Raw genomic sequence first — 15,060 nt, 5'->3', positions numbered from 1 at the left:
AGAAACCTTTGTTCTCTTAATTCTGTGTGGCTCGAAGTATATTAGTTTAGGCGTCTCCTCAGCAGATTTGACCGATCAGATTTTAGATGTACATAAAACTCAATTTTTTATTACCTGCCTTAGTATTAACATACTAAGACAGGCTAGTAATCATTGCGTTACTTTTGATTGTAGCTTAATGGCTGAGAATGAAATGTCACCTGGCTGGAATGTCACCTTTTCGTGCGGATGGAGTTAGTTCCCTGACCTAGTTCGTTTTCGGAGTTATGTGCGTTTTAAGCAATTGAATAGCTATTGCTTCAACGGTGAAGGAAACAACATGAGGTAACCTGCAGAGTTCTTCATATGTATCGTAGTAAGAAAATCCACATCTTATGGACTACGGCTTAAAACCTTGCGAAAGAGGAAACCCGTGCCATGTAATGGGCCGTTAATGGGTTGGCAATGATGATGATTTTAAGAAACACACATATCGTTACAAAGTCCCTTTTTATTTTGATATAGTTTTAATTACAAAGTAACACAGATATATTTTTTAAACCTTTTTTGAGACTTTAAATTGTCGAAATAAACCTATACATAATTGTATTTTTTATCCTATATATAAAAATGTAAAAGGAAGCATTATTTTACGCCCTCTGTGCGTTAAAAGGTCGGTCTGATCCGCCGCATTGGATGTTTCACACCGAAATCTGACGTAAATTATAAATGTATTACGGAAGGAAACTTTCAAGTTTATAAGTATTTTTGAAGAGGCTAAATTATAAGCGGACTACGGTATAACATAATTATTTCTGCATAGACAAAGACATGGGTAAAAGCTTGTCATTATTCCGCGTGTTATTATTATTATCCGGCCGTTGTTGCTGTCCGTCATTATATTATTCCGTTATTAATTCCCCAATTATACGACGATTCCGAATTTCCGGATTAAATATTCTTAATTAATAACCAGTTACGAAAGCACGGAATAATAATTATCATGAACGTTAAAGTACACGAAACAAACTGTTGCCGTCCAAACGTCAAACATTTCTTAACAACGCCAATAAATATCTTACAAAACTTTGCTGCGAGCAAAACCATTAATTTCCTTTGTATCGGTATAAATATGAATATAAATCAATTAATTAATGATATTCATTGTTTATTTAATATTTTAACTTCCTAACTATCGACAGCTATCAGAGTTAGATTAAACGTAACGTTTGACTTAGAACAAACGTAACGTTAGTAACCTATTGTCTCTACGTGAATTATTATTAAAGTAGATACACGCTATATCGATCCTCATTTTCTTAATTTAATATAAATGGTAATTTATGTGTGAAATCGTATGCAAAGATAATTCTTGACACAGATGTAAGTAAATAATTGGATAGTAAATAAAACAAATTTTGTATTCAATTTATTTGAACGTGATAATTAATTGATGTAAGCGATTAGGACGCGACGTGTTTGAATTTGGAATGCTACTAAACACTAATTTCTTTGTTATGCATAGTTTATTAACTTCGAGCAGCAATAAGAATTTTAAAGGCTATGTAATGAATTCTAAAATAAATAAAAACCAAGTACATATAAGTAGACTTTCCTTCTGTTTGTCTAAATCCTTCAAAATTTGTAATATTGTATTTTCTTTGCAGTTTGAATGGCGTTGACTTTAAATTTCTGCGATTAGATTCTAATGCTACCTATTACTCTGTGGTTATTTATATTGCTATTAATAACTCCTTTTCTATGAAATAAAGCATCTACCTGGGCATTTGGTTATGACTGTGATTTGGATTTGTCCATTTCTACCTAAGCATATTTTCCTCATAATCGTATTTAATTAGATAATATTTTACTCTACCAAATATAAATGAATCTAATTGATTGGATAGCAAACAGAACTAATTTGTATTCGTTATTTGAACGTGTTAATTATTTGTAGTCAGAGATAAGATCTGTGTAAGATTTGTGGTATTTGAATTAGGAATTTATATTATTTAGTTAATGTCTTTTTCGTAGAGGACTTCGATTCATAATGTTTGTTTCGGGAAATATATGAATATTTCCGAAACAAACTTCCATTCCATTATTAATTTAGAACTATTTATGTAAATGAATATTATATATCTCTATCCTTTAGGGGTATATATTTGTAAAGCCATCACCTATGTATCATTATCACATCAACTGATCGACATAGGTATTTCTTAGGAATTTCGAAAGACCATAGTCTTGTGCTACTTGTATTCACGACTGTTGCTTAAAACACACATAACTCTGAAAAGTTAAGAGGTGCGTGCCGAGGATCGGACCGCGTGCCCGCAAAAGTAAGGCCGAAGTCGGGCTATCAGATCTCTTAGGTGTTGTAACTTAGTAATTGAGAAGTAAGATAAAACGGAATATTAATATTATGATATATGACAGACAAAACTCCCAAGTCAAATACAGAAAAAAAAACAAATATCCTTTGTTCGTTTTGTTTACTTTGAATCATGTTCAACGTAATGTTTTTAAAATATTTAGTTTTACAATAATTAATATATGTTTCGTGCAGCGGCATCGCGTGTTAATAATAATCTGGAACTTAAATTACACAGGTTGTTGAAATATTGGAAAAGTTTTCAAAATATGTCGCCGGCTTTCGTTATTAGTATGCGTCATATTTCAGTGAATAGTCACCACCCACGACGTTACGGACGAATGGTGTATGCTGTCGGGTTGTGTGCTTCTTTGTGCATTATGTCTGTTACCATTTTACTCAAACTAATGAACTATCACAAAAAGTTCGAAGTCTGTTTCGGATACCATTGAGCTGGGTTGAACAAATAAAATACTTTCCGTTCCTGCCAAATGTTTTGATGAAATCACTGAGGGAAACTTACATATGAAGAGTTATTCAGTATTTTGTCTCGCTTCGACATTTGAAAGATGATCTCTGAGTTGAAATGTGAATAAACACTGATTAACTATTGTGTTTTTTCTTAAGGCCCTAATAAGTATGTAGAGAAAAATTGTAACGAGAAATTAATTAAGTCTTATTTTAACATATTAATCAGGTTTTATACAAAACCAAAACATGAAGAATATTGTTAGGTAAATATAAAAATTTAGTAATTGTAAAAAGGCTGTATACCTTACAATTATTGACCAGAGATTCGAACCCAAAACCTCCGGATCCGTAGTCGAACACGCCCACCACAAACCACCAGGCAGTTAATAAAAGCTTAACTCAAAGTAGCAAGGCTTCACCATCGTCGTTAAAACGTTAAGTGTGTACCCGTCACTACACCCAATATCCGTTCGATCAGCTGTTCGGAAACAGCTGGCACCACCGTCCGCCATATTTCTTTTTCATTTTTTTTTTATTTAATCGAGTGACTAACGATTTTTTCGATACGGTCTTGAATGATTTGTTTTTTTTTACAACCCATCGTTCCAATTTGTTTTGGATGGCAAATGTGTTGCCGTTATGTTTCTGGCTGGTAGTGTTGTGGCTTTTGCATCTGTGCGTTTATTATATTTCGACGCAGATGCATAATGGCGGAAGCATCAAGATATCACGAGCATATGAGTATACCACTGCTGCGTGCACGTACACGTAGTAAAATTGCCTTCTACAGGTCTATTTGAATAAAGAAATATTTGACTTTGACTTTAATTACATCTAGCTACATATTTTGGATTAGTTGCGTAACGCTTTTGAATCGTAGTATATAAATACAAACGACCGGCACTATTTCAACGAACGACTATGCGAAAGTGTAAGTGGTATCGTACCGGAACGACAAAGCTCTTTGCGTTACTCCATTGTTAATAGGTGAAACTAGCCTTGACCGAAGCTTACCACTAAATCAGCCCTAGTTCAATGTATAATACAACTCAACGATGAACCTACAATGTGGTTTTTTTTCAAGAGTGGATATTTTCCTGCAAATACAATTATAAAAAAATATTGCGAAATTTGTTCATCGTTATATATTTATATTATTTATTCTTTAATTCAAAAATTAGATCAAAATTACAGTTAATCATAAAATCTTTATGAATTGTAACTAATAAAACACCTACACCTTCTCTTCTCCCTCTAACGTACCCATCTTTGTGTATTCAGTTACCTTACGCGCGACTACCCTCTAATTTAAAGATTTCTTTCTGTAACGCTTTTTTGTTAGCTAATCATTTTCATAACTAATTAAGCTGTCAGGGAAGGGAGACTGATGCCTAAATTACAGTTTGTTAACAATTTTACACGCATTTGGAAATTTTACTTCGCATATTTTAAGACCGCATTTTTGTACCTATGCCAATTTAAGGTTATTGTTTTCAGGTTGAAACTAGTTGAAACTAGGGCTAGTTAGAAAGATACAAAAATTACTCCTGCGATCAATAAAAGTACGCAGTGATAAACAACATTAGCTCTTCTTGCATTTAAGGTCAAATGGAATCACGAATTACTATGGCAAAAGTAACAGTGTTACGGTCCTAGATAATATTCAAACAATAATTCACACACACGCTTATATACACACACATTCATGTCATTATAATTTAAGTTGTCAATAACGAAAACTAAAAAATACGTTATTTGCAATAGTAATAATTTATCTAAATCGTTTTAAATAGGCAGTTGCCCCTTTTCATTTGTGTCGTGACAAAAAGAAAAAAGCAAAATGGCGGCCGCTAGAACATACCGTGTGGAATTTTGGTTTTCTGACACAGGTAAGTAATTTTAAATATAACCATGCAGAAAATTAGGTATAACCGTATAAAAATTTTTCAGTGTGAAAGACGATCTAACCAAAATAAATCTTACACAAATCTTTTGGTAGATATTTTACCTAAGAACAATTTCAAGAAAATTATAATCACCCAAAATTAATTTAAAATTATGAAAATTTTGACGGATTCACTAATTTCTTATAGAAAGTCTCAAAGTGAGTTTCTTAAAAGTCGCCTTAATTAGTCGTTTGGATTAATAAAGTAAAACTTTTGTGGGAAAGTAACGAATTAATATTAAATAGGAAGGCCGTTACGTAAAGCTACGTCTAACATAGCAATGGGATGTTTTGTAAGAAGCCTTTCAACCGAAAACTCAAACACTACCATTATTTCCATATTCTCTGTACCTATATCTGAACTTCCTTCGACATAATACCTGAACTGCAAAATTAGTGTGCCATATTTGAATACGGATCTAGGTACAATTCCCGGTGGAGTCAAAAATTGTTAGGAGGTCTGGAAAACTCAGTACAAGTTCTCCTGTTAAGACATTTTCTATACCACACAAACTTCCTGAGTCGCGACTCACGCGAGGAAGTTTGTGTAATTCATCTTCTCTTCTAATCCACTTCGAAGAGTACGTTAAATTGTCAGTCTCCGTTATTATCACTTATCTATTATCATATTATGCAAATAATCAACCTGCATTGAAGCAGCGTGAGATGCTTAGTGTAGTAAAATACTCAGCTAGATAAATTCAAGACAAACCATTTTTTTTAAATAGTTTAAAAATGCCTATACCGTGTCTGTTATTGTTACATATACAAAAAAAGGTTTCAAATATATACGCGTAAGGTTATAAAAAACCTCGCAGAAAAGATTACTTAAACATTAAAAAGAGAGAACCGCCAAAATGATTCAAATGAATTGGAATAATAAAATTTTTACATCCCTCTGCCTTTTTAATAACTTTGAGTCTTTCACTACGAGGCTATTTAAAAAAGGTTGTAAAATATATTATAGCCTTTTTAGAATAGGGTCTTAGACAAAGGTAACGTATATTTTGAGAAAAAGAACTGTATATCTATTTTGGTTCTGTAGTTCAGTAGTCAACGACAGATGTCGACTCAACTGTGCATCTACCGGGTGACCAATCGCAAAGCTGGCTCATAGCAGGTAGTATGTAGTTGTCAGTACAAGATTTGTTCGCTCGTAATCGAGGAGTCATTTTCTTAAATACTTGAACTTCGTAGTAAAATGGATCTTATTGCCATGTTAAAGCTTAAATTTGCCTACAATTCTTTAGCTTGGACCTTTGCCAGAACGTTTGTAAACCAAAAATCAAAAAGACAGTATTTGCCACGTATTTTGCGTTTAGTTTGCGTTAAACTAAACGCACCTTATATTACTCGCTTTAGAGAAAACGACTGCTCGATTGCGAGGAAAAAAATCTTGTACTTGGACTACAGCTCTTCTTTAGATGCAGATGTTCATAGGCTGCAGTATTCGATAACCTTAACCATAATCTTCGGCATTTAAATCTTAACTAGCCAAGTATTGCTATGACAAATATAATAACATGTCTTCGTACAAGCACTCAGTTATTTCTTCATAGTTGTAATGATTAAAGTAATAGAGAATAACCAAGTCAAAGAAGCAACAATGTGTAAAAAGTTCATTACAATCTAAAGTCAATAAGTTATCAAGTTTTGCGAAGAGCACAGCTAAAATAAGAATTTTGATATTTTATATATGTAACTAAATGTCTCTGTGCAATTTTGTATCACCTAGAGATGCCATTTATTGAAAAATGGTGCAATACAATTTCCACTTGGGAATAAATAGAAAATGTATTCGAATCGGGCTTCATTTTTGAGAAATACGCACGGTAATTCATTTATGTATAATATACATTTAATAGATTGACATTATATTACTTTTATAATAGCTATTGTATCTTTTATCTATTTGTATCTTGACGATATGTATATAATAAGTTTATAATTAAAATAACCAGTCGTTGAGCAAGCGCGTGAGCGAATGATAAATGGATAGTGATATAGTTCATTATTATTCATTCGCGAGCTACCGAGGTTACTGTTAAACATAAAAAGCCTATTTTATAATACAACCTGTTTTCTAAGACACCTTTGTGGTCCGCCCGCTTTAGTACGCATAATAGTGTGTTGCTTTTTGTAATGGATTTTCATTTTCTTGTTTTCTCTCTCTTTGCAGGTAAGTTGCGGCTGTTTTCATTAGCGGATATTGTCTAGAACACTCTAAATGGCGAAGGTAATTTGCTTTGGAATAAAATTATGTAGCTTGAATGCTTGGATATATCGTAGCTGCTACGTCTCTACGTTGCTCTACGAGATCTACGCCAAGAGTTCTACGGCAGCTACGATATTTAGTCAAAAATAAATTAAACGGTTTTAATTTTGGTTTTATTTATAACTATTGGTTTAAAGCACCCTAGTGACTTAATTATGGCATTGATTAAAAATAACACGAATATCTACTACTAAATTGACAAGTTTTAAAGTGGGGCTATACTTATCCAATAAGAACATACTTAAAGAGATGTCACTACTCTTGGACTTGTCGGTGTAGTTTAGTTAAATTTAGCGACTTATGTAAAATTTGTGCTAATGGCTATAAAACAGTCTTAACACCAAATTTTAGCATTTTAGCACGTTTAAACTGAACTGCTCTTCGTAGTTATCCTGTGGGAAAAAGTTGTTGTGGAAGGATAAACCTACGAATACACTTACGTAGTAATAAAATAGTTCATTTATAATTTTAAATAATATTATTTCATGAAAACAAAACATAAATTGCAGATTGCTCAGTCGTGTCATCCAAATCCGAAATTTCAACATCAGCTATACGCGCTTAATTCTAAATACGCGGTGCAAATTACGAAATTTCCAGAAATTTCCAGTACTTTAAACTCCCAATGAGCGGGCGGTGCTAATTCATAATTCCGTACCTCGTTAGTATCTCAGAAGTTTCTAGATTACCTGCGAATAAATTTCCGAGTAATAACCGTTAATTATCTGGTAGATTTTATCGTTTACACTTTGGCTCTAGGCATGGATATGGCTGTAATTAATAATGTTAATGAATTAATGAAAACGAGTTGTGCTTGCGTGCTCCACACTTTTGTAATCCTTATAGCAGTGTTGGTAGATACCTTCATTAGGACCGTCGACGTACTGCGGTCTTATAAGCGGATCTCAGGCAGGGTACATTTTTTAAATCTGATATACAGCAGGAGGCTTCGGCTGCGGCCACCCTGCCGTCAAGCGATTTAGCGTTCTGGTACGAAGTCGCGTAGAAACCGATTCTATCTTAGCCTGTTACCAACTTCACTTGCATCATTAGTTACCATCACGTGAGATTGCGGTAAAAAGCTTGTGGTGGTATAAATTGGTGTGAGAGCCCAAGTCCGACTTGAGCGGTTCCTTATTATTTTGGATCGCATTTTATTATGTTACTACTGCGGTGGTAATTTCAACATTGTTTAATAAGAACTTCATAGTATTAGTTAAACAGTGCCAGGCACGAGATATGAGTAAATTTTAAGCTGCGACCTTTATATTTCGCGATCTATTCGTCTAACTTATTGCAGTTAGTAAGTTAAGTATTTCGGAGAATATTTTTGTCTATTAAATATTATTACCAAACTGCTAGTATTAAAACCAAACTGCTGGAATAGTGACCTCGCACCCGTAAACGCAGCGTTGGTAGACCCTGACATGAATGTCCTGTGGATGGATGACATCAAGCTGGACTAGCTGGACTCCAGCGGCACAAGACCACTGGTATTCGGAACTTCCTACCGAATACCTCATGTCCAGCATTGGAGCTCCATTGATTGGTATAATGATGATGATGACTCATAGGAGGTGAAAGTCTTGTCACCTTTGCTCCAATATCATATCTAACCAACTGTCTAAAACATTATGACTTTCTACGTGTAAACAGTAAAATTCTATTCTATTATACTGTATTCTATTCTATTTTATTCTATGACGCATCACAGAACTGCGTGCTAATAGGACCCGGTTAGCCTGTTATATTAAATCCCCCTACCCTCAATTATTATTAAAAAAAACCCTTCGCGATGTTTCCTACGGTAAAAAGGATAAAATATCGCTAATAATATTCCGTGGTGTAGCGCCGCCACGCTTTGTTTTCGCTATCTTGGCTTAAATTAACTTTTTTTTAAAACAGGGTGTGAGTTTGCACGCGATCGGTTAAATTTTAAACTAATATTAACTTTTTGTTTTGATTAATTAAGAAATGAATGGAAACACGACATCAATTATTTATCTACTTGCTTAATGTTATTATTATTTGTATGGTGGGAAGTTTCGGCCGTGGCTAGAAACCATCCTACCAACTAGGTCGTGCCGCCTAGCGATTAAGTACTATGCCGCATAGAAACAGATTAGAGTTATGGGTTTTATACAACTGCTAACCTCTATAAGGTTCCTCACACTACCTTTTTAGACTGAATCTCATGATTTTTCACATGAAATTACGGTAAGTGTACAGTAGACAAACCATGCACCACGCTGCCCCATAATAGGTCGGCGGGTGTGGTGGTAGTTATATTTAAACGCACATAACTTAGTTAGAGCTAGAGTTACGTGCTAGGGTGCGAACTCGGTCTCCCTAAAGAGAAGTCGAACTCTATCCGAAGTCTTAACTACTGAGCTATCACCGCTACAAAGTAACAACAAATTTAATACCTCTTAAATATAACAGGCATACAAAATAAAAAATAAAACCAAAAAAGAATTTAAGAAATACTTATGTTAGCAATACTCATGTGAAAAAAAATCTGGACACTTTTGAAACAACATTCTCTTCAACAACTCTTTACAAAATTTCAAGGAACTAAACAAAACTTATCGGGTATAATGTATATAAATGTACAGCTACGTCATTATTAAAGAGAAAATTAAGAAATATAACTTAGAACTTAGACATACAAACATAAAATTGAGAACTCTGCTTATGAAATCGGTTAAAAGTATTACACATCTAACCCTACTTACCATATATGAAACAAATTCAAAGTCTCAGGGCGCTGGGTCCCGTTTTAAATATTCCGAAGACAAAAAGTTGATGTTTTAGGTTCACTCAGTAATTTCTGAAGTTGGACCCCATTCCCCACCTTCATACATTATTTATACGGAGTACGGGATTTGCATCCCTTATATTGAACAACTTTCATATTTTGTCGTTCCATATATTTGAAGACTAAGCGCTGCTTTGTTGTGAACTCAAATAATTTGAGTTTTAAAACAAATATTATTATATGCTAGCCGTTCGCCGCGGTTTTAGCCGTTGTTTAGCACAGTCGTTAAACCTAGCTCCCATATGAATTTCAATTTAATTTTTCATTATCTCCTAAACTCCTCGTCTACATATATATTTTTTGTAAGGATTTATATTCTATGGTTAATAATTAATGCTGAAAATCATTGGGTAAGCAACAGTAATTGGATGGGTGTGTAAAGCTTTGGATGTTCAAACTTGACTGCTACCTTTCACTTTTTCGTGCCTCGCAGCGCAAGTCAAACCGTCATAATTTAGTATCACTAACGCCTGATAGCAGTCGTTCGAATGAGTACAAATTGGCGCAGTAGATTAATATCCCACCTATATGGGAGACACGAGGCCTTTGTCCAGTTATTGATATTGTTATGCTTATGAATTATCATATGTAGATATTATACAAACATATTGTATATAACATCATCATCATCATCATCACATCAACCGATAGACCTCCACTGCTGGACATAGGTCTTTTGTAGGGAGTTCCAAGTTCCACGATTCTGAGCCGCTTGGATCCAGCGGCTACCTGCGACGCGCTTAATGTCGTCTGTCCACCTCGTTGGGGGTCGACCAACGCTGCGCTTACCAGTACGGGGCTGCCATTCCAGCACCTTGGGACCCCGACGTCCATCCTTTCTCCGAACTATGTGCCCGGCCCATTGCCACTTAAGCTTCGCGACTCGTTGAGCTATGTCGGTAACTTTGGTTCTTCTACGAATCTCCACATTTCTGATTCGATCGCGTAGAGATACTTCGAGCATAGCTCTCTCCATCGCCCGCTGAGTGACTCTAAGCCTTCTTATGAGGCCCATAGGTATATAACAGCTTTTGTTTAATTATTAATATTGGAACAGAACATAATAAAAAACGCTTCTATAAAAGGGGGATAATGTCCTTGAACAAACCGTAGGTATAAGTGTTACGCACAGACACCCTCGCATTTGTGTGTAGCTAGACGACCGTTGAGTTAACTATACAGCAGGGCAATATCTTTGGCGCTTAATCTCTAGTCCCTTGGCTGAATTGGTACAGTAGAAGTATTTCCGAAAATAACCTTGACTATCCCAGCTTATTGCTAGCGTAGGTCATCTAAATAAAACTATGAATCCAGAGAAGCAAAAAATATGTGTTTTTTATAACGGCATAATTAAAATGCAAACTTGAAAATAACTTTTCATGCGGGATATGTTTCACGCGAAAAAGGTACGATACAGGGCACACCTGTCATTTAAAAATTGAACTTTTTTTGAACTATTTCTTCGCTCGCTCTTTTCACTTGAATGTCACGAACTTAATACCGGATCCTGCTGCATTAAAATACGCTCTTTTCGTTAAATTCTCAAACACCGTCCAACTGTACGCCGCCATACAGTGTCGGGCACCGTCAAAAGAATATTTTCAGCCCCTCTATTTATTAGAGATTGGGGGAGCCGTTAAATTAATACCGATTTATTTCGTGACTGGAATGGCGGAGGTTTTCATTAAATACAAAATGAAGATGCTTTATGTTCTTACCTACTGCTCATGGTCCAAAGGGATATTACCTTCCCATTTTTAACCCCCAACTCAAATAGAAGGGTCTGGACTATTTCAATGCCGTTTTACATGAACGCAAACCAGTAAACAATCTCGTACTTATAATATAAATAACTTCTACCTAACTAGTTAGTCAGTAGAATATTACTAAGATTTTGTGAAATATTCAGTTTAAATTGATTTTGTTAGTTCTTTAACTAAAAATGACTATTACCTCAAACCCAGTAAAAATTGGCTGTTTTTTATTTTTATATAATTCCAAAAGCCGACGACAAAAACTACCGCTTTTGTCAAAGTCGTTCCGGCAAGATATTTAACGTTCCGGTACGATATCACGTAGAAACCGAAAAGGTGTAAGGATTCAATTTAACTGCCACACCCCTTGCAGGTTAGCCCGCTACCGGCTTAGACTGCATCAACACATACCACCAGATCAGATGTGATTGTAGTCAAAAAAAAACTTGAAATCGAATGAAGTTACTAATGCGGTGACTAAATCTATTCAACCCTGTGTGTTATGCGAATAAAGTATATTCTATCCTATGCTTAAACCTAATTATTTTTTCCGTCTGCAACTAACTTTTTAAACCAACTTTAATCTTTCCACGTTGAAAAACTTAATCCTGATTACAAATTCATATGTAGTGGCAACCGGCATGTTGAACTCGGGAGGAACAAACAAAAAAACGCATTAAGCCCCCAAAACTGCCGTGTGCATTAACGTAATACGTGACGTCATACTCGTAAGCGACCGTGTTGCCAGTGAAAAATATTACGTTCAGCGGGCGCGACATGTCCTCATGAATTTTAACACTACCCCGCGCTCGGGGGAATTTAAATAACGCATTGGAAACAACTTCCCTCTGTACTGCAGCTAAGAGGAAGCTTGGTCATACCAAAGAAATTATAAAGTCTACATTTTGAGGTTGTAGGAAGTAACATTAAACATTGTATGGAAGGCCGAGTTACTTTCCAGAATAATGCAGTGCTGATAAATGAGATCGTATGAACTTAAACTATTAATAATTTATCTAGTTCATCATAGCGAACTAAAATATATGTTATTCTTGACCATTTCTGTCTAAATCTAATCCTTATTTTTAGAATGTCAAGGTATGTCAAATTAGACAGAAATTTTATATCATTACGCATATGTATGCAGTAGCAGTAATAATATAAAATTATACAATAATCAATGGTAGAAGATAAAAGCCGCCGGATCTTCCAAAATACACTTTCTACGCAAAAACAACCGATATTTTGGGGCAACCGCAGGATATTTTGACTTAACAAAAGCACAATTTTTAGGTTAGTCGTAATTGGTAGTCGTAATTGGCCGTTTAAAGTAATGCACGTGAATAAAAAAAAACACTGAGCAAGTTATATAATTACCTACCCTTTTATAATATTTAACTCGCAAGCCGTACAGTGTTACGAAGCGGCTAAGGTGTGTGAAATGCTTAGCTTCCTGGTTCAAAATGCGCACCACGAATATCCGGATTGCCCTTCCGACCTTCCCCACAACCTATAACGTGAGTGCCTTCAAATCAAGGCAGAGCAGGTATCTTCCAGACAAATGCGCTTCCACTAACTTGATCTATATTTACAAATATAAATAAAATCCTCAATACTTTCTTGTCATTTTCATTCCATTATTCGAGTAATAAACTAGATGGAGTTCGGATCATCAATAAAAAGAGCCCCGAAAATACATTTCGTGAGTTAACTAAGAAAATCCATTTGTTCATTATCATTTGTTCCACCCCCAAATAAGCGTAGCGGGATCCAATTTTATTTTCACAAAATAAGTAATGGAAAGAAATTAGTATACGTTACCCTGAAATAATGCCACTTGCCCCCTTCCACGTCGGATGACCACAATTCGTTGGCAACTTGAATTTCGCCGCTCATTCAATTGCTGTATTCACCCAAATAGAGATTTTGGACCCTAAGTGTCGGAATTTAAAGTTCATTCTCCCATATATCAACTCCTGATTTACAACAGTTCGGAAACCTTTCGGGGATCCCGTAATCTGCTCGGGCCCGATAGCAATTAATGTTTTCCCTGCTGAACAACTATCGCCGTACAAGGTTATAACTCTGCTGGACGTGGTAAAAATTCGTTTTTCCCCAAGGACCTTGGCAAGGGGAAATCTGGGCAAGTTTCCGATGTTGACACGGGTTGGTTTTTGCTAGGGTTCCTGTGGGATTGGCGCTCGCAAAGTTTCGCTTATAAACTTGGGAAGTTTTCCTCGGTCTTTATTGTAAGTTGTGCAAAGGTCAAGTCGTTACTGAATTTAATATGTACAATTTATATTCACTACCGTAACATAACGTAAACAACGTAAATATACAGGATTTATTAAAGAAAGTTTTAAGCGCTTAAGATGAAATTTTCTTCATGTAAACTTACCATAACCAAAAACGTTTAGTGCAAACAATAATTTCTGTAATCGACATAAAGTATAAAACAGAATTTAAAACGCAAAATTTTACTTGTTCCCTTTGGAACGCGCAACAGTGTTTAGTTGTATTTTAAAACTTTTGAAAATTAATGCGCATTCAGTGATTAAATTACTACATTTGTAGTAATACCTAAAACACCTTAAATTTAAAAAACACTACCTATTATATCAAACTGATCAGGAATATCTGTTATTGTTACCTTGATTATTGATGATTTATTATTTTTGTCTATCGATATTATTTTTGTGAGCGCCCCGGTGTTATAAGGTACCACTACCGTTTCCCGTATATTTTTTAGTGACCTGTTCTTAGATCAGGGCGCCTATTCAACCCTCCTAGCTGTAGTTATACGTTAACGAATGTAGTTATCACCTTCACCTCACAATAATGTAAACTAGTATGTATGGAAGCTTCTATGGAAGTTTATTAGGCCTACATGAATATAGGAGAAAAAATACCATCCTATCGAAAAGAAGTGTGTGTAACATAACCGTCATATACCTAAAAAATTTGCCCGCTTCCACCGTAGAATGTATTTATCATCTTAACCTTAAGTGAGATTCCAGTCAATGATGGCTTATTTAATTATTCATTGCACAATAACAAAATTGTAACATGTACATAGGCGAAACGTAACGCCTGGAGGCATTTTCTACCAGTCCAACCTTTAGTAAAGTGGACAGGTAACTTTTAGTGATATAAAATAATAATAAATCGCGGTAATCTGGTGCGCCTTGCCATTCTCTCTACGTTCTCGTCAACAAAGCACCTTCGCAGATTTGCCCGGACAACAATGGCGCGCAATTTTCGCGAATGTCGCCCGATCTGTACGACCGACTTAAATTGGGTTTCCTGCCTCACTTTCGGATGTTAAGCACTTTTCTTCGCTTCGTCTTACCATGTTTACGGTATTTTAACAAAGGTTTTTACAAGCTTTTTATTTAACTGGCTTCTTTCTTGGATTTTTGATAAATTTTAACCACGATTGTAGTA

At 35.2% G+C, this 15,060-nt stretch overlaps 1 protein-coding gene across 6 annotated transcripts in view; it reads left to right on the top strand.

The window, feature by feature from the left end:
* The window catches only part of LOC120624924 (brain tumor protein), a 190,648-nt gene that overhangs the window by 162,996 nt on the left and 12,592 nt on the right, over positions 1–15,060 (top strand). For 3 of the 6 annotated variants that reach the window (XM_039891745.1, XM_039891742.1, XM_039891740.1), the window contains one exon: positions 6,949–7,005. The exons of the other annotated variants lie outside the window; for them this stretch is intronic. The gene's annotated coding sequence lies outside the window, so the exon portion shown is untranslated. The remainder of the gene's footprint in view (positions 1–6,948; positions 7,006–15,060) is intronic. 6 annotated transcript variants of the gene reach the window in all.

The sequence above is a fragment of the Pararge aegeria genome, chromosome 7 (genome assembly GCF_905163445.1).
Source record: "Pararge aegeria chromosome 7, ilParAegt1.1, whole genome shotgun sequence".
In the NCBI taxonomy this organism is placed as follows: Eukaryota; Metazoa; Arthropoda; class Insecta; order Lepidoptera; family Nymphalidae; genus Pararge; species Pararge aegeria.
The sequence above is the reverse complement of the archived record's forward strand: the minus strand, read 5'-3'. Positions and strand labels throughout refer to the sequence as shown.